The sequence below is a fragment of the Triturus cristatus genome, chromosome 1_1, assembly GCF_964204655.1.
Source record: "Triturus cristatus chromosome 1_1, aTriCri1.1, whole genome shotgun sequence".
Classification (NCBI taxonomy): Eukaryota; Metazoa; Chordata; class Amphibia; order Caudata; family Salamandridae; genus Triturus; species Triturus cristatus.
In genome coordinates, this window is record NC_140579.1 from 517778009 (window position 1) to 517797166 (window position 19158).

Below are 19158 nucleotides of genomic sequence, written 5' to 3' on the forward strand. Positions count from 1 at the left end.
TTCATTCAGGGCTTTGCACGTGCCGGGCGTGGACAATGACATTGCGGATGCTTTGTCTCGTTCACAGTGGGGGAGATTCCATGGGCTGGCCAAAGAGGCGGACAGGACACCGACCCCGATGCCGGAGCACCTCTGGTCGGTCGGCAACGCAGGGTGTTTCAACTGGTGGTAGGTTCCTTGTCGGTTTCCACGCGTACGGCGTATACATTGGCATGGAAGGAATTTCTGGCCTCAGGAGCTTGTAGGAGGGAAGAGCCGGGGCGCAGTTCAGAGGATGTGGTTCATTTTATCCTTGACCTCATTGAGAAGGGTCTGTCACGAGTCACTATTGCGGGGAAACTGGCAGGGGTTGCCTTCATGGGTAAACTTTTTTTGAGGTTATGCCCCGTCTGCCGGGGAAATAGGACGCAGGATGCTTGAGGGTTGGGCGAGAGAACGGGGTGGTACTGGGGTGTCCCGTTTGCCGATTTCCTGGCAGACGCTGGCTCGTTTGCTGGCTGTGTTGCCCGCAGTTTGCACAGATGATTTTGAAGTTTCATTGTTTTCTACCCTTATGGTTTTCATGTTTTTTGGAGCTTTCCGGGTTTCGGAGCTTCTGGGGACCAAGGTGAATCGGGGTATTTGTTGGCAGGATGTTTTCCTATCGGACACAGGTGTACACGTTTGGTTGTCCAGTTCCAAAACAGATCAGAAGGGGGTTGGTAAAGGGGTTTGGTTGGAAGCAGGATCCCCTAGTTGCACATGTCCGCTGCGCTTGGCGAGGCGATGGAAGACGCTCTCAGGGGGGGATGGGGGCGAGTTAGTTTTTCAACACATAGATGGGGCGCGCGTCTCTGACTATCAGCTGCGTATGGTCCTGCGTAAAGGGTTACAGCTGTTGGGATTGGATGGAGCTCAGTTTGGGACACATTCTTTCAGGATTGGGGCAGCGACTGAGGCGCATAACCGGGGTTGGTCACAAGGCGATATAATGCGCTTGGGGCGTTGGTCATCTTCCTGCTTTCACAAATATGTAAGGGAAAATCCTCCTTCGGCGCCTGCGTCCACTGCTTTGGTTTGAGTCTCATATGTGTTTTTCATTTCAGGTTCGGTGGCCGGACCACACACGAGGGAATTGACGGTGTGGATTGTGGGGCATTCCTTCGTCAAGTGGGCGCACGTGCAGGCGTGTAAAAGTTATTTTGGGGGGAGTTTGGGGTTCAATAGCAGCCTTTTTCGATTGGTATGGAAGGGGAAGGGGGGTATGCTTTGGAGGGAGCTGATCCCCTGTCTGAATAATGCCCGGATATTCTTTTAATTCACTTGGGGGAGAATGATCTTTGTAGTGTGAAAGGGGTGGTATTGTTGCGAGCCATGAAAAGAGACTTGGCGTTGTTGAAGGAGCATTGGTCTGGTTGTCATGTCCTCTGGACAGAATTGGTCCCGCGGAGGGTGTGGAGAGGGGCTTTGAAGCCCAGGGCGATTGATAGGTCACGGAGGAAAGTGAATTTGGAGGTCTCCAGGTTTTGTCGGGATTTGGGCTTTGGGAGAGTTACCCACAAAGATATCCGCTTTGAGGCGGTAGAGTTTTTTCGGGGAGATGGGGTCCATTTGTCGAGGTTGGGCATGGATCTTTATTTGTTGGAGCTCAGGGAGGTCTTGTCTCGGTGCTTGAGTGGGCAGAATCAGGCGCGTCGTGTTTAAAGCCCCTTTTGTTGCGGGGCAGAAAGAGGGGAGGGTAGTTGCACCGCCCCCCTCTTTCTGGGTGGCAGGGGTTATGGTGAATTCTGGTCAGTTTTACCGGAGGTTGGTGGAGTTATTGTGGTTGAGTTGGGTTATTGACAGGGAAAGGTTAGTTTGGTAAGTTTAGTTCGGTTACACAGTTTGGGGGCCGATAGCTGAAAAGGGGCAGGCAGGGGAGTTTTGGTTAACAGAAGGTTTGGATTTAGAGATTGTTGGGGGGGTTATACAGGAGTGTAATGTTTTATAATGTTTTATAATGTTTTATATGGTTGTAATGTACGGGCGGGGGCGGGCTCGAAGGTATTTAGGGGAGGGGGCGGGGGGCGGGGCGGGGCTAGGCATGTTCTATTTAGTGAGGCCTAGTTTTGGAAGGCGTTTCGGCCAAGGATTTTAATTTGTAATGTGCACCTGTTTCCAATAAAGCGGCCTTTTACACACAATAATCTTGTCAGTGGCCTGCTTCCCCCCTCCACCCCTCCCTCCCAAAACCCATAGCGCCCGCACAGCCCCCGGCTGCGCACTGAGCCCTCCACGCCACGCTCCACGCCACGCACCTTGCCAGTCGACCCCGATGCCGCACCAAGCCCGTGCTGCCAAGCCCCTGCAGGCCCCGTAATTAATTGTATACTGACCAACGTCGCTGGCGCCCACGGTTGAAGCGAGCGCTCAGGGAGCCTGGACCGTACTCCCCCACGGCGTTCCTGACCTCGGGGTGGGCCACAAAGCAACGCCACCTAGGGCCACGTGCAAGGCTCAGAATACTGAGTGTGTCCATCCCACGGCATGCTCCCCTCACTCGTTGATGCATTCCAGTTTCAAATAGCTGTGCTTCCAGCGCTGCGAGGCCTTCTGCTCACAGCGACACCTCACTTTCAACCGCTTACCCTTCGTCCAGATAAAATCGCCCAGGCTGGAATAAAAATTGTAATCCTTGTTCAAAAGGAACTTTCCTGAAACAGCTAACGAGAAGTTGCGACTGCTAAATGTAGTGTCGCTTCAAGGAGCACCTGTACCAGATGCTATAAAAAGTGCCTCAGCACAGCGCCTTCTTACTGCCGCTGCGCGCAGCACTACACAAACCATTATACATACAAATTGAATTGATCTGCACAGTTGTGCTCGCAGTCTGCACTGTGTTGTCGTAGTTACAAGTGCTGACCTTTAGAAAACTACTTTATTTATTTGCAAAACCTCTACATCTTCGCGCTGTTCTTTTTGTTAAAAAAAAGACAAACATAGGTGTCCGTGTGTTTATCCTCCAGTGCATCCACTTTTGTGCCTCTTGCGTTTGGAGTCATTTTTGTGCCTCTTGCGTTTGGAGTCATGCATGCCCGCCATAAACGTGCTTTTAAAACTACTGGCAGTGCACACTCCTCCAAAAGAAATACGATACCAAGAAAAATACACAATTCATACAGCTACACGCGAGCTGAAATACTGCACACTCTGTTAGGCATTCTTTAAATATCTTCAATGCTGCAATCCATATACAGCGCTATGAGGTCATGTAAGTAACAGGCACCGCGCTATCCAAGACCTGCCGAATTTAACAAAGATCTATAGCGATGCATCAAGGAGTTAAAACCTGCATGCGTGACATCCGCAACCCAGAAGGAATGGCACAAGTAAGCGCTTTCTGGTTTAGACAGGGTATGAAGCGCTTCAGCACGAGCTCGGTAAAGGGGTGATTTTGAAATGCAAGACTGTGGAAAAAACCGGTGCACTGCTAGCTATTCCCCATCTGTACGTCCAAGCATGCAGGTAAACCTGATACAAGCAGAGTGGACAGAGCAGTAAAACAAGACGGAGCAGATCCGATCAATGCTCCCCTTTTCAGAGCTTGTGCCTAAAAAAACATACGAGCGTGCAGGCAGACAACCCATTCTCTCACCCTACTGTTTCTGGAGTCACATATGCATTTAAAGCAGTATAAATCATATTGTCAATTAAGGAAACTGCTTTAACCTTCTGTTGCTGGCTGAAAGTGCCTTGTTCTCACAGTTTTAAATAGAGCTGTCTAAGCTAACTTCCCTTCAATACGGTGCCCTGAAGATGGGGGATTGCTGTCTGACTGGATTAGATTTCGTTTTATGAAGAGAAAGAAACACGAGAATCTGATTGACGGTTTTGTGTGAATGTTTAGAAGCCATTTGAGCACTGTAGCCTCGCCCCCTCACATGTGATGCATTTGCCGTGGGTTCTTTAAATTGGGAAGTGGAGATATGCGAGCGAGTGGTTGCTATGCTGTGGAAAAATACACAGAGCTCATGAAAGAGTAACAAACATGGCAATGGCCACAGCTTTTACTGTACGCGCACACTGACCTTTTCGTGATGACAAACCCTTATTATGGTGGAAGTAAACATTAACCCGCTGGACCAATAAAGCATCCATGGCGTGGAATACAAAAAGCAGCAAAGGCCTGATTGCAAAAGTCGGAAGACAACTTGGAAGCAGTGAGAACCGACAGGGTTCAATTGTTTCCGTTACCAGTGATTGCATATTCTCTCGATCTCTGCTACTGTTCATCCCGTGGCGGTCCCTGGAACAGTGGTTGTTTGTTGCAGATATTATGCTGCCTTTTACTCATCCGAGAAAGTGATCTGTCTTCTAATGGGCATATTCCATTTATGGTCCTGGAAATCGTTCCTGGCTTTTAGAAACCAACTTACATCTCAGCACAGCCAGTGCTTCTGAAAAACACATTTAGCAATTGAATTCTAGAACTAGGAATATATTTCATTTTGCCAGAATACCATCGGTATGTGAGTGAATTATAATAAGTTATAGTAACATGATGCTAATTGGTTTCTTGAAAGATATTAAATGCATGAGCATCTCATTTTACAAAGCACTCGAAACAATGCCATATAATTTATTCTGAGAAAGTGCCATCTTTCTTGCATGGTATGCCCCCACTTTTTTGCTAAATTGCTGACTGTACTTTGACTGAGTGTACCCTGGACTCCTGCCAATCAGGTGCCCAGGGCCTATGTTCCTTCCTTAAAACACACAAACTCCCAATTGGCAAACCCTGGCCACATGTCAGCCCCTGGTAAATGGTACCCTAGGTACCCAGGGCCTTGTGACCAGGGATGGCCCCTAAGGGCTGCAGCACTCATTGTGCCACCCTTAGGGGCCCTGTACCCTTACACACACACACTGCCTTTGCAGGCTGAGTGCCTGGGTGCAGGACAAAATGAAGAGTCGACATAGCACACATCTCTGTGTACCATGCCCATCACCTACACTGCCAAGGCATATGTCAGTCACCCCTCTGGCTGGGTGCCTTATGCCCATGGTGTGGGCACAGGAGCAGGAGCCCTGTGCCCCTACAGTATCCAGGTCCATTCCCGGGCACTGTAAGTGCAGTGCTGCCATTTAAGAGCACATGGTGCTGAGAGCTCGTCAAACACAAGCTCCACAGCACCATAATGGCAACACTGAAGACTGAGAAGTTTGGTATCAAACTTCTCAGCACATTAAACCCACACTGATGCCAGTGTGGGATTTAATGTACCAAGCACCCCAGAGGGCATCTTAGAGATGCCCTCCTACAACTAACCTACAATCCACGTCTGCTCTGAGGCTGCCCAGGCTGCCACACAGCAGACACGTTGCTGGACCCCTGGGTGGGAGAGCCCCTGCTCTCCCGGGCCTGCAACAATGCACATCCTGGGTGAGGTGATAGATCTCCTCCCCCAGGATGAGCAAAGGGAAGCTTCAAAGGCCTGCCGCCTCTAGGAGTTTCCCCAGGCCACTGCAACCCCCCACTCTGGCGGGAAGCTTGGCCGGAAACCCCATACAAGGACAGGGGATGTGCCAGCCTGCCCACCCCACCCCTCAGGTGGGGGAGGCGAGGTGAAGCACATCTCCGGGCTCTCGCCATCTTGAAGATGGGAGGCCCTACCCTATCAGGATTAGGCTACTGCCCCCCTCCCACAGGAGAGAGGCAGGATAGGGGGTGTACCCACCCCAGGACAAGGACCCATTGGTCCTTGGCCTTCACCTACCTGTAACGCCCCTAAATCTAGTATTTAGGGGCACCCTGAACCTTCCTTCCCCAGATTCCAGATTCCGAAACTACAAGAAGAGCGAGAAGAAAAGAAGACCTGCCCTGCAGCTGCGAAGGAGAGGAAGACACCAACTGCTTTGGCCCCAGCCCTATCGGCTTGTCGACCTCGGACTTGCTCCTGCTCCAAACCCGGCATCTCTTGTGGCCAGCAACCTCAGAAACCCCGGAGGACCTGGCTACCTTTGAACTCTGATCCCCTGGGACTCCCATGAGTAGAGGCTCTACTCAGAACCTACCTTTCACCCCTGGCAGCAGCCCGGAACCGCGATCCCAGCCCACTCTGCACCCGCCAAGCCTGGCCGGTGCCGGAGTGAACAAAACCCACGAGGACGACCCCACGGCGACTGTGACCCCGAGTCCGGCACCCAAGGACCCCCCTCGACTATCCTGAAGAAGCCTGCAGCCTCAGAACAGAGTGCCACCCCAACCGCGAGCAACAGAGGGTAAGATTTCCGACATCAAAAGGCACCCCTGCACCCGGCGCCCCACGGCCCTCTGTGTCCAATCCCGGGGTACCTACCTATCCTCCAACTACCCAACTTACCCCTCGAAGTGGTGGTGGCACCTGAAGAGTCCTCGTCCCCGAGCCTGCAGTCTTTTTCTAAACCGGAGATTTCCCATAGAAATCAATTGAGCGCCCGACGGCTCAAAAGAACCCTGCACCCAGCCGCCCGAGTGGCCCTGACAGTGAAAACTCTACTCTAACCTACTTCCCCCACTTGCCCTGAGTAAGTGACCAGGAGCCCAGCTCCCACAGCCGCGTGGCTTGCCCGACAGCAGCCACCAACCCAGGCCCCCCTATACCTCATAGGATAACATTGGGCCTAACTCTCTCTGCACCCGGCCGCCCTAGAGCCGCTGAGGGTGAAACAACTATACCTACCTGACCCTGGGAGACCCCTGAGTCTGTGCCCAGAACCTCAACATCGCCAGTCGAGTACTTACCCTGAAACCGCAAACTCTATTTTCCTCATAGGGTAACATTGGCTGGCTTTTTCCTGAAATTTCTTCTAAGTGTGGACTTTTCAAATCTTCAAATAATCACCAAAAATCAGCCGAGTGACAAGAACGAATTTCCTCACCTGCTCTTAGGTGAGCTCCCAGTGCTGGATCTTGGTGCCCAGCACTGACTCTGAAAAGTACCCACAACTATACTCACCTTCGACTCATTTTTCTTCCATAGGAAACCATTGACTGTTTTTCTGTGAAATTTCTTCTAAGTGTTGATTTCTGCAATTTCTAAATATTCTTCAAAAATCGTATAACATCTGAAAACGTAATTACTTGCCCGTTTTGGATAAAGGTCCCAGTACTGAGTCTAGGCACCCAGTACTGGATTACAAAAGTAACGATAACCTACTGTACCTGTAACCTACATTTTCTTCCATAGGGAATCATTGATTGTTTGCTCTGAAATATTTTCTAAGTGCTAACTTTTAAAATAGCTAAATATTAGTTAAAAATCATTACAGTACCAAAGTCGACTTTCAACAGCTGATTCTGAGAACTGACCCAGGACTGGATCTAGGATCCAGGCCTGGAATTACAAAAGTAATCTATAAAGTAATCTGTTGCATATAATTTGATTTTATCATTGAGCTCAATGTATTGTGTTCAGAAATAGAGTTGCCTACTGCAACTACTTGTAACTGTTTACTAAAAAGTCTATTGCATATACAAAAGTATTTTTATGAAACATCTCCTATCGAGAAAGTATATTTTAATTCCAAGCGTTGGTTCTAAAATAAAACAAGCATATATTTTTTATATACAAACCATTGGCCTAGAGTTCAGTTATTGAGTGTGTGGAACTATTTGCTGACTGAGTGTGTACAACAAATGCTTTACACTATCCTCTGATACTGCCTTACTGCTCGACCAGGCTACCACTTTGGAGAGTAAGGTTATATCTAACTTTAACCTCTGTTAAACCCTTGGGGTCTGTGGACTCTGTACACCCTGTACCTATTAAGGAACAGTATATACAGAGCCACTTTCTCACATTGGTGGATCAGCGGTGGGATACAAACTTGCATTTGTTGGACTACTTGGTTACCATCTGACCACACGACAGAACTCTTAAAAACTGCCTTTAGAATTCTGATTGGTCTTTCCAAAATCACTAAAAGTCTTGCTAGGGCCTTGCTTAAGTCCCATTAGAATTTTAGAAAAATAAAAGTCACTATAGTCAGGGTAGAGGGTTAGAACTGTCAGGGTAGAGGGTTAGAACTGTCAGGTTAGAATGTCTCAAACAAACCCAGCTATTAGTGAAAATAATAACATGGACCTGGTGGAGGAGCTCGACCTCACACCTTACTTACACTTGTCTTTCAAGGAATTGAGGTCCTTATGCAAACTTAAAAATTTACAAATGGGCCTGCATCCAACCAAACTAGGGCTCCAGGAGCTCTTGGCTGAGTATGCTAAGGACCACCCATCTGAACATGGTGATGGCCAGTCAGATGAGGAAAGGGAAGCAGAGGAGGTTGACAACAACCCCCCATGCTATTCCCTAGGGAGGAGAGGGCAACCATACCCTCCAATCCAAGGATTAGCATCTTGGCACCTAGAGACTACACAGGTGGCTCTGGTCCCAGAGAGAACACTGGGGTACCCCCCAGTGAAGAGGACAGCCTTGTGAGGCTGGCCAAAAGATTAGAGCTAGAGTCCAGGCTCCTGGCTCTAGAAAAAGAAAGGAGAGAGATGGGTTTAGCACCCATCAATGGTGGCAGCAATAATAAAAATAAGGATAGGGAGGAAACTTCTGACCTTAAAATCTCCAAAGGGATTGTCCCTAAATTTGAGGAAGGTGATGATATCACCAAATGGTTCACAGCCTTTGAGAGGGCTTGTGATATCAGAAAAGTAAAGAAACCTCTCTGGGGGGCACTCCTGTGGGAACTGTTCTCTGGTAACTGCAGAGACAGGCTTCTGACCCTTTCTGGGCCAGAGGCAGGATCCTATGACCTCATGAAGAAAGCTCTGATTGAGGGATTTGGATTCACCACTGAGGAGTATAGAATTAGATTCAGGGGGGCTCACAAAACCCAGACCCAGTCCTGGATTGATTTTGTAGATTTCTCAGTGAAGACACTGGATGGTTGGTTAGCTGGACATGGTGTGCAGGATTTTACTGGATTGTACAATTTATTCATTAAGGAACATATTTTGAGTAACTGCACAAATGAAAAATTGCATCAGCATTTGGTAGACCTAGGTCTAATTTCTCACCAAGAATTGGGAAAGAAGGCAGACCACTGGGTCAAGACTAGGGTGACAAAGACAACCACTGGGGGTGACCAAAAGAAAGTGGTCCCAATACCTCCCCAGGGGAAAGGTGGTGAGAATCCCCAAGATAAAAAGTCTGAGTCTTCCAAAGGGCCCCAAAAACCTGTTCAGGTGGGTGGGACCCAAACTAATCCCTATGTGCCCCAACCATATAGGGGGAAGAACTTTGATCCCTTAAAGGCCTGGTGTAATACCTGCAAGAAGCAAGGACACTTAACTGTAGCTTGCCCCCAAAACAAAGCCCCTAAGGCACCCAGTACAGCTACCCCTGGGGCAGCAAGCATACAAATGGGATCAGAGGTGTACCCTGAGCAAATCTGGGAACACACTGAAGCAAGTCTAGTCTCCTTGGTAGAAGTGGAGTTTGCCACTGTAGCTGTGTGGCCTCCCAACTTAAAGAAATACTTACAGTACCCCTGGGTGAATGGAACTAGGGTAGAAGCTCTGAGGGATACAGGTGCCAGTGTCACTATGGTGAAAGACGCACTGGTTTCCCCTGAGCAATACCTGATTGGGAAGTCTTACCCAGTCACCAACTAGTCATCCCATGGCCATGGTAACATTAGGCTGGGGGGAGGGGGGGGGGGTTACTGGCCTGAAACAGGCCAGCTGCCTGTCTGCTTGGAAATGATCTGGAAACCTCGGCCTGGGCTGAGGTTGAACTAAAGGCCCATGCAGCCATGCTGGGCATCCCTGAATTAGTGTGTGTGCAAACCAGAGCAAGAGGAAGGGTGAAAAAGTAGGTCTGGAGCCTGGAATAATGGCCCAGCCAACCAAGAGAAAAGGAAAGAAGACTGGGGAACCAGCTTCTACACAGCAAACCATTCAGGACCCCTCTCCCCAGGGAGAGGATTTGGATACCCCCGAGGGAACTGAGTCCATGGAGCTTGACCCTTACCAGGTTGAACTCTTGGGCCCAGGGGGACCCTCTAGGGAAGAGCTGTGCCAGGGTCAGCGAGACTGTCCCACTCTTGAAAGCCTGAGGAAGCAAGCTGTTTCAGAAGCAAGGGGAGATGTCAGTGGTACCCACAGAGCTTATTGGGAAGAGGGATTACTGTATGCTGAGGCAAGAAACCTCACTCCTGGAGCCACCAGGAGGGTGGTAGTGCCACAGAAGTACAGGGAGTTCCTCCTAACTTTGGCTCATGACATCCCCCTAGCTGGATATCTGGGGCAATCCAAAACTTGGGAAAGGCTAGTGAGTCACTTCTACTGGCCCCAGATGCACCAAAAGGTGAAGGAGTTTGTCAGCTCCTGAGTCACCTGTCAAGCCAGTGGCAAGACAGGTGGCCACCCAAAGGCCCCCCTCATCCCACTACCAGTGGTGGGGGTCCCCTTTGAAAGGGTAGGAGTGGACATTGTGGGTCCACTGAGCCACCCACAGCGAACAAATTTATTCTAGTGGTAGTTGATCATGCCACTAGGTACCCTGAAGCAATTCCCCTTAGGACTACTACAGCTCCTGCAGTAGCCAAGGCCCTCCTGGATATCTTCACCAGGGTGGGTTTTCCTAAGGAGGTGGTTTCAGACAGAGGTTCCAACTTCATGTCTGCTTACCTAACACACATGTGGAAGGAGTGTGGTGTGCAGTATAAGTTTACTACTCCCTACCACCCACAAACCAATGGCCTTGTTGAGAGATTCAACAAGACATTGAAAGGTATGATCGTGGGGCTCCCCAAAAAGCTCAAAAGGAGATGGGATGTCCTGCTTTTCGCTTACAGAGAAGTGCCACAGAAGGGAGTAGGTTTCTCACCCTTTGAACTTCTGTTTGGTCATCCTGTAAGGGGACCACTTTGTCTTGTAAAAGAGGGCTGGGAGAGGCCTCTTCAAGAACCCAAACAAGACATAGTGGACTATGTGCTTGGCATAAGGTCCAGAATGGCTGAGTACATGGAAAAAGCATCCAAGAACCTTGAGGCCAGCCAGGAGCTCCAGAAGCACTGGTATGACCAAAAAGCTGCACTGGTTGAATTTCAACCTGGGCAACAGGTGTGGGTTTTGGAGCCAGTGGCACCAAGGGCTCTCCAAGATAAATGGAGTGGCCCTTACCCTATCCTAGAAAGAAAGAGTGAGGTCACCTATCTAGTTGACCTGGGCACTAGCAGGACACCCAAGAGGGTCATCCATGAGAACCGCCTCAAGCTCTACAATGACAGGGCTGACATCACCATGCTGATGGTGACTGATGAGGAGCAGGAAGCAGAGAGTGAACCTCTCCCTGACCTCCTCTCCTACAGCCCAAAGGATGGGTCAGTAGATGGTGTGATCTTCTCAGACACCCTCTCTGCCCAACAGCAAACTGACTGCAAGCTAGTCTTACAGCAGTATGCTAGCCTCTTCTCCCTGACCCCTGGTCTGACAAACTGGTGTACCCATGATGTGGACACTGGTGACAATGCACCTGTCAAAAACAAAATCTATCGACAGTCAGACCAAGTCAAGGAGAGCATCAAAACTGAGGTCAGCAAGATGCTGGCGTTAGGGGTCTTTGAACCCTCTGAGAGCCCCTGGGCCAGCCCAGTGGTTCTAGTCCCCAAACCTCATCAACAGGGCGAAAACAGAGAGATGAGGTTCTGTGTGGACTATAGAGGGCTCAACTCTGTCACTAAGACAGATGCTCACCCTATCCCAAGAGCAGATGAACAGATAGATAAATTAGGGGCTGCCAAATTCCTCAGTACCTTTGACTTAACTGCAGGGTACTGGCAGATTGGCATGGCCCCAGGAGCAAAGGAAAAGACAGCATTCTCCACCCCTGATGGACATTATCAGTTTACTGTGATGCCCTTTGGGTTAAAGAATGCCCCTGCCACTTTCCAGAGGCTGGTGAACCATGTCCTGGCTGGGCTGGAGTCCGTTAGTGCAGCTTATCTTGATGATATTGCTGTCTTTAGCTCCACCTGGCAGGATCACCTGATCCACCTTGGAAAAGTTTTAGAGGCTTTGCACAATGCAGGCCTCACTATCAAGGCATCCAAATGCCAGATAGGGCAGGGCACTGTGGTGTACTTGGCCCACCTTGTAGGTGGAGGCCAGGTACAGCCCTTACAACCTAAGATCCAGGCCATCATGGACTGGATAGCTCCAACGACCCAGACCCAAGTCAGGGCATTCCTTGGCTTGACTGGATACTACAGGAGGTTTGTGAAGGGGTATGGGTCCATTGTGACCCCCTCACAGAACTCACCTCCAAGAAAATGCCCGAGAAAGTGAACTGGACAGTTAGTTGCCAAAAGGCTTTTGACACCCTGAAAGAAGCAATGTGCTCAGCACCAATTCTAAAAGCTCCAGATTATGCCAAGCAGTTCATAGTGCAGACTGATGCCTCTGAGCTAGGGATAGGAGCGGTCCTATCCCAGACCAATGATGAAGGCCAAGACCAACCTGTTGCTTTTATAAGCAGGAGGCTACTCCCCAGAGAGCAGCGTTGGAGTGCCATTGAGAGGGAGGCCTTTGCTGTGGTTTGGTCCCTGAAGAAGTTGAGGCCATACCTGTTTGGTACTCACTTCCTGGTTCAAACTGACTACAGACCTCTCAGATGGCTAATGCAGATGAAAGGGGAAAATCCAAAGCTATTAAGGTGGTCCATCTCCCTACAGGGAATGGACTTTGAAGTGGAACATAGACCAGGGACTGCCCATGCCAATGCAGATGGACTTTCCAGGTTCTTCCACTTAGACAATGAAGACTCCATAGGACATGGTTAGTCTCATCACCTTTCGTTTGGGGGGGGGGGGGGGTTGTGTGAGAAAGTGCCATCTTTCTTGCATGGTATGCCCCCACCTTTTTGCTAAATTGCTGACTGTACTTTGACTGAGTGTACCCTGGACTCCTGCCAATCAGGTGCCCAGGGCCTATGTTCCTTCCTTAAAACACACAAACTCCCAATTGGCAAACCCTGGCCACATGTCAGCCCCTGGTAAATGGTACCCTAGGTACCCAGGGCCTTGTGACCAGGGAAGGCCCCTAAGGGCTACAGCACTCATTGTGCCACCCTTAGAGGCCCTGTACCCTTACACACACACACTGCCTTTGCAGGCTGAGTGTCTGGGTGCAGGACAAAATGAAGAGTCGACATGGCACACATCTCTGTGTGCCATGCCCATCACCTACACTGCCAAGGCATATGTCAGTCACCCCTCTGGCTGGGTGCCTTATGCCTATGGTGTGGGCACAGGAGCAGGAGCCCTGTGCCCCTACAGTACCCAGGTCCATTCCCGGGCACTGTAAGTGCAGTGCTGCCATTTAAGAGCACATGGTGCTGGGAGCTCGTCAATCACAAGCTCCACAGCACCATAATGGCAACACTGAAGACTGGAAAGTTTGGTATCAAACTTCTCAGCACATTAAACCCACACTGATGCCAGTGTGGGATTTAATGTACCAAGCACCCCAGAGGGCATCTTAGAGATGCCCCCTTACAACTAACCTACAATCCACGTCTGCTCTGAGGCTGCCCAGGCTGCCACACAGCAGACACGTTGCTGGACCCCTGGGTGGGAGAGCCCCTGCTCTCCCAGGCCTGCAACAATGCACATCCTGGGTGAGGTGATAGATCTCCTCCCCCAGGATGAGCAAAGGGAAGCTTCAAAGGCCTGCCGCCTCTAGGAGTTTCCCCAGGCCACTGCAACCCCCCACTCTGGCGGGAAGCTTGGCCGGAAACCCCATACAAGGACAGGGGATGTGCCAGCCTGCCCACCCCACCCTTCAGGTGGGGGAGGCGAGGTGAAGCACATCTCCGGGCTCTCGCCATCTTGAAGATGGGAGGCCCTACCCTATCAGGATTAGGCTACTGCCCCCCTCCCACAGGAGAGAGGCAGTATAGGGGGGTGTACCCACCCCAGGACAAGGACCCATTGGTCCCTGGCCTTCACCTACCTGTAACGCCCCTAAATCTAGTATTTAGGGGCACCCTGAACCTTCCTTCCCCAGATTCCAGATTCCGAAACTACAAGAAGAGCGAGAAGAAAAGAAGACATGCCCTGCAGCTGCAAAGGAGAGGGAGACACCAACTGCTTTGGCCCCAGCCCTACCGGCCTGTCGACCTCGGACTTGCTCCTGCTCCAAACCCGGCATCTCTTGTGGCCAGCAACCTCAGAAACCCCGGAGGACCTGGCTACCTTTGAACTCTGATCCCCTGGGACTCCCATGAGTAGAGGCTCTACTCAGAACCTACCTTTCACCCCTGGCAGTAGCCCGGAACCGCGATCCCAGCCCACTCTGCACCCGCCAAGCCTGGCCGGTGCCGGAGTGAACAAAACCCACGAGGACGACCCCACGGCGACTGTGACCCCGAGTCCGGCACCCAAGGACCCCCCTCGATTTATCCTGAAGAAGCCTGCAGCCTCAGAACAGAGTGCCACCCCAACCGCGAGCAACAGAGGGTAAGATTTCCGACATCAAAAGGCACCCCTGCACCCGGCGCCCCACGGCCCTCTGTGTCCAATCCCGGGGTACCTACCTATCCTCCAACTACCCAACTTACCCCTCGAAGTGGTGGTGGCACCTGAAGAGTCCTCGTCCCCGAGCCTGCAGTCTTTCTCCAAACCGGAGATTTCCCATAGAAATCAATTGAGCGCCCGACGGCTCAAAAGCACCCTGCACCCAGCCGCCCGAGTGGCCCTGGCAGTGAAAACTCTACTCTAACCTACTTCCCCACTTGCCCTGAGTAAGTGACCAGGAGCCCAGCTCCCACAGCCGCGTGGCTTGCCCGACAGCAGCCACCAACCCAGGCCCCCCTATCCCTCATAGGATAACATTGGGCCTAACTCTCTCTGCACCCGGCCGCCCTAGAGCCGCTGAGGGTGAAACCACTATACCTACCTGACCCTGGGAGACCCCTGAGTCTGTGCCAAGAACCTCAACATCGCCAGTCGAGTACTTACCCTGAAACCGCAAACTCTATTTTCCTCATAGGGTAACATTGGCTGGCTTTTTCCTGAAATTTCTTCTAAGTGTGGACTTTTCAAATCTTCAAATAATCACCAAAAATCAGCCGAGTGACAAAAACGAATTTACTCACCTGCTCTTAGGTGAGCTCCCAGTGCTGGATCTTGGTGCCCAGCACTGACTTTGAAAAGTACCCACAACTATACTTACCTTTAACTCATTTTTCTTCCATAGGAAACCATTGACTGTTTTTCTGTGAAATTTCTTCTAAGTGTTGATTTCTGCAATTTCTAAATATTCTTCAAAAATCGGATAACATCTGAAAACGTAATTACTTACCTGTTTTGGATAAAGGTCCCAGTACTGAGTCTAGGCACCCAGTACTGGATTACAAAAGTAACGATAACCTACTGTACCTGTAACCTACATTTTCTTCCATAGGGAATCATTGATTGTTTGCTCTGAAATATTTTCTAAGTGCTAACTTTTAAAATAGCTAAATATTAGTTAAAAATCATTACAGTACCAAAGTCGACTTTCAACAGCTGATTCTGAGAACTGACCCAGGACTGGATCTAGGATCCAGGCCTGGAATTACAAAAGTAATCTATAAAGTAATCTGTTGCATATAATTTGAATTTATCATTGAGCTCAATGTATTGTGTTTAGAAATAGAGTTGCCTACTGCAACTACTTGTAACTGTTTACTAAAAAGGTCTATTGCGCATACAAAAGTATTTTTATGAAACATCTCCTATCGAGAAAGTATATTTTAATTCCAAGAGTTGGTTCTAAAATAAAACAAGCATATAGTTTTTTATATACAAACCATTGGCCTAGAGTTCAGTTATTGAGTGTGTGGAACTATTTGCTGACTGAGTGTGTACAACAAATGCTTTACACTGTCCTCTGATACTGCCTTACTGCTCGACCAGGCTACCACTTTGGAGAGTAAGGTTATATCTAACTTTAACCTCTGTTAAACCCTTGGGGGTCTGTGGACTCTGTACACCCTGTACCTATTAAGGAACAGTATATACAGAGCCACTTTCTCACATTTATACACCGAAAAACACAGCAGTGCACATCGAATGTTTATAAGGAAATGTAAGAAATACATAATGATGAGAGCAGAAGCGAAGATTTAAATATGGGAGATATGGCTCTTTTGGGGAACTGCCCAGAAGTGTACAGAGATGCAGAAACCCATCTGAAAGTTCTTTTGTCTCATATTCTGGGAACAGACAAAGGGCTCAATTAATATAGAAGATTTGATCATTGTAGGGCGGAGCACTATCTGCGGAGAGCGCACCACCCCTCCTGATTACAAGTTTTACCAGGTCCAGGAAAGCACCCAGTAAAACCCAATGTCTTTCTACCCACAGAGAGGGCCGCGGAATTGTGAACTGCATGTCATTCCCCATTTAACATTTGAAAACCTCAGATGTCCGGCAGTTAAGTGAGAGATACTGTCTAGAATACTTATTTTACAAAAGCCAAACTTACAGATGCCACTATGGGAATGGCCAGAACTCAAAGCCTTGACAGTCTCACATGATACAAGGCCGTGGATGGAAGTGGTGCTGCTCTCGTTTTGAGACTTGTATGACCACGGTGCATTAAATACATTTCAAGGAATAGTGGAAAAATCCAGAGTGAACCAGGACCAATTCCTGACACGCACGGCATTGATACATTTGGTTTATACTGTATCGAGGCAGGAGGAACCTGTAAATAGGGAGATATTACAATGCTTGCATACTTGTAGGAACAGATGGCGGGCTGTGACAATTTTTTATACTGCCCTGTGAGGTAATTTTTGCGCCAGTGCCTGAAAATTTATAGCGGATTGTCTACTTGCTTGACCCAAAAGTTATCCAACAAGCAAAGAGCAGCAGCCAAGGAGTTTATTAAAACGTGTCCCGTAATTGTGGGCTGAAATGCACATGGTTCCATTATCTGCTCGAGGCCTACCTTACGCCAAAGTGTATAGGGTTCATGTTCCTGGGGGAATACTCGCAATGTCCCAGGTGTGGGCAGCTGGAGGCACATTTTTACCACATGGTGTTTCTGCACTTCTCTTGATTCTTTCTGTACCTCACTTGCCTCTTTCTGCACCTCATTCTCTTTGTTCTACAACTCCCTTATTTCTTTCTGCACCTCCCTTGTTTCTTTCTGCACCTCCCTTGCTTCTTTCTGCACTTCTCTTCCTTTTTTCTGCACCCCTCGTGCCTCTTTCAGCACCTTTGTTGCTTCTTTCTGCACTCCTTGTCTTTCTTTCTGCACCCCTCATGCCTCCTTCTGCACTCCAGTTGTCTCTTTCAGCACCTCTGTTGGTTCATTCTGCACTGCTCTTGCTTCTTTCTGCACATCACTTGCCTCTTTCTGCACTTCTTTTGCAAATTTCTGTAACCCTCTTGCCTCTTTCTGCACCCTCTCCCCTATTTCTCCACCTCTTTTGCTTCTTTCTGCACTTCTCTTGCTTCTTTCTACACTGCTCTTGCTTCTTTCTGTACCTCTGTTGCAGATTTCTGCATGCCTCTTGCCTCTTTCTGCACCCCTGTTCCCTCTTTCTGCACCTTTCTTGCCCGTTTCTGCACCTCTCTTGCCTCTTTCAGCACCTCTGTTGCTTCTTTCTGCACTTCTTTTGTCTCTTTCTGCACCTCTGACTTAGAGGTAGTTTTAATCTCACTGCCCAATTATGTACTAGGGCCTTATATGGGAGGTCATGCCAATCACAGAAGTACCCCAACCCATAGTGTACCCTAGTGTATGTAGGTGTTTTTACTGCATTCCAAGTGTCTTTCAGGATAGCACTGCCTCCAGGCCTGGTTAGTCAGTCAGTTACCACCAGTACCAGTCAGCAAAAAGTTGGGGACACAGGATGACTTTGCAACAAGGCCTCTTTCTGCACCTATGTTGGTTCTTTGTGCATATCTCTTGCTTCTTTCTGCACCTTTCTTTGTCTTTCTGGACTTCTGTTGCCTCTTTCTGCATTTCTCTTGCTTCTTTCTGCACATGTCCGACCTCTGTAGGAATAGTCAGAAATTAGCATTTAAAAAACCTTTGAAATTCACTGAAAAAAACATAGGTTTCAGGGACGCTATAGTTAGAAATGATCACTTAAAAAAACCTTTGAAATTCACTGAAAAAAACATAGGTTGCAGGGACGTTATAGTTAGAAATTTGCATTTAAAAAACCATAGAAATTCACTGACAAAACCATAGGTTTCAGGGATGTTTTAGTTAGTTGGATATTTCACTCGTACAAAACCAGTGAAATTCGGCCGTTATAGTTAGTTGATGTAGGAGAGTAGGGTCTGCTATCCTATGGTCACCCCAAATGTTTGCTTTTTGCTTCACTGGTTTTTGACATATTGAGGCTGTGGGCCTGCCAATCAGACCCCCAGCCTGCTGTTCTCTCTACTATATTAAAACTATGCACCCTAGGTGCATAACCAATTGGAAGTGGATCACCCTGTCAGCCCCTGTACCAGTGTACACTAGGTACCCAGGGCATTGGTGTACCCAAGGCCTGCCAGGGGCTGAAGCATGTATTATGCCACCCCAGGCTTGGCCTAACAATTTGACACAACTGGCTGATCACTCAGCTGGGGTAAGTTGGTGTAATCACCTCTTACTTAGGTGTAGTATACCTATACCTAACCTTAAATGGGACACCTGGTAACCTATAAGTCACTCCTATGGCAGGCCTTAACAATCCTGAAGGCAGAGTGCTTGGTTCCATGTGAGATGGTGCTCTGGCATGAGCTGAGCCTGTCTGCAGTGGTCGGAACAACTACCTTCTACTGTTTCCAGATATCGTCATACCATATACTCTTAAGTGCATTATGAACCTCGCGGTTAAATGCTATCTTTGGTTTGGCTTTATCAAAACATGTCGAGTAAGGTGTCATACGAATTGGAATACTAACCCCTCGCCAATTCTGGCGACGGGGTTAGCATTCCACCCTTCTAGAGGGACACGACATGTACAGTACCTGAAACCCGGGTAAAATCAGACATAGCCTCAGCTCCACAAAATGGATGCTGCCACCACAGACACAAGTCTGCCCTCCTGCTGCTGGGAGTCCTTCCAGCTTGGGAGGTGTGGACAAAGGGTTTCCTGCCAGGGGAGGTGCGTGCACCACCCCAGACAGGATTTTGTGTATTGGTCAGGT